Here is a 1,149-nt window from a genome sequence, read left to right as displayed (position 1 = left end):
TTACTGCTAACTAACATGCTAGTTAATGTTAGTAATTAAACCTAATCAGCTGACGTAAGTCGAAACTGTGTGCAAGCTTCTTCTGTTTGGTGATTTGTCGACTACTATTTGTCGACTTTGTCTCACATCTCAATTATATATTTCTCACATCTCAATTATATATTTTATTATTTATTCATCATTCTCATTTCCTATTTTTTAGAACTGTTCATATGTTCATATGGTCATATGTTCATATTGTAAATATAACATAATACTATTTATCTCAGTACCCTTGCACTACGCACATTTAAATAATTTTATTGATCTCTTCATTGCACTCATGCTCTATATTGTTTCTGTTTAGAGTATGTTTAATTGTGTAATATTTAGTGTGTATATTTCTGGTTGGTTGATATGTATGTGTAAGACAGTGTGAGGTCACGATGCTCAAAGAACAAATCCGAGTATTGTCCTCATACCTGGCGAATAAAGCTGATTCTGATTCTGATTCTATGCTACAGTAAGTTGCGTGGTTATGACACAATTGTTAGCCTATTTTTACAAAAATGTCTGCTACGGAGCCATAACATGAGCTACAAGGTAATGGAGCCTTTTCATACATACATTGTTGTGTTTCTTTAGAAATAAACAATGCATAGAGTCTTTAAACGCTTCAGATGTAAAGTCATTCACTCTCAAAGTGATGCCAAAATGAAAGGCAGTCAATGGGATGCTAACTGCAAGTGATGGCTTTGTGGCATTGATATGGCGCCAGGGAAGCTACGCTTAGAGAAGAGAGGTTACCCCCTAGGGCTTTACCTATGCTAAAATCACTGAGGAAGCCTAGTGGTGAGTCTATACCAACCAGTTCCCAAGTTGAACTTGTTTTTACCCAGTGTGCTTGGTCTTTTGAATGGTCTTAACGTTTTTATTGTTTTGTTTTGTGTAAAAACTAATTTATTAGAGGAGTAACTTGTATTTGAAGTATTGCAGTAATGCAGGAAGTGTGTATTTACACTCACCTAAAGGATTATTAGGAACACCCGTTAAATTTCTCATTTAGAATTTGGCGTAGACAGAATGAGAACATGGATCCATCATGCCTTGTTACTGTGCAGGCTGGTGGTGGTGGTGGTGTAATGGTGTGGGGGATGTTTTCTTGGCACA

The sequence above is a fragment of the Etheostoma spectabile genome, chromosome 9, assembly GCF_008692095.1.
Source record: "Etheostoma spectabile isolate EspeVRDwgs_2016 chromosome 9, UIUC_Espe_1.0, whole genome shotgun sequence".
NCBI classification, from domain to species: Eukaryota; Metazoa; Chordata; class Actinopteri; order Perciformes; family Percidae; genus Etheostoma; species Etheostoma spectabile.
Note: the sequence above shows the minus strand (reverse complement) of the source record.